Genomic DNA, 486 nt, shown 5'->3' with positions numbered 1-486 from the left:
ACTAGGGAAAAAAGATGGACACTTTGTGAACACACTTGGGGCACTGGATAGCCCAAATGGTAAGGTACATAACTGATATTGTAACGCAGGCACAACACCTTAAGAAACTCTTGAAATCTGGATGAACAGGAATGTGATAACATGGATTTTTTAAATCTAAGGTTACTACAAAACTGAAACGAAGAAGGGTTAGAAGGTTGAGAAGTGAAAGCATTTTGAATGTGGGCACTGTCACAAACTAATTCAGGAAAAGAAATAAAGATCTAGAACTAATCTAGAGGAATCTTCTTTAACACCAAAAATTTTTGAGTAAAATCCTTTCCCTAACCAAGGAGAAATGGCTCTAATTCCCCCTGAGACAGCATAGCTGTAAGGCTGGAGGAAAAAAAAAGTATTTGGTCTGAGGTAACATAGCCGAAATAGCTCAGTTGGGAGAGCGTTAGACTGAAGATCTAAAGGTCCCTGGTTCAATCCCGGGTTTCGGCA

At 39.5% G+C, this 486-nt stretch overlaps 1 non-coding gene across 1 annotated transcript; it reads left to right on the top strand.

Moving 5' to 3' along the window:
- The first annotated feature begins 413 nt into the window (after positions 1 to 413).
- TRNAF-GAA lies at positions 414 to 486 on the top strand. Its single transcript has one exon. It is a non-coding gene; the product is annotated as a tRNA-Phe (tRNA).

This window comes from Protopterus annectens, chromosome 16.part0 (genome assembly GCF_019279795.1).
Source record: "Protopterus annectens isolate FY-2018-M chromosome 16.part0, PAN1.0, whole genome shotgun sequence".
Taxonomy (NCBI): Eukaryota; Metazoa; Chordata; order Ceratodontiformes; family Protopteridae; genus Protopterus; species Protopterus annectens.
This window is presented reverse-complemented; position numbering and strand designations above follow the sequence as displayed.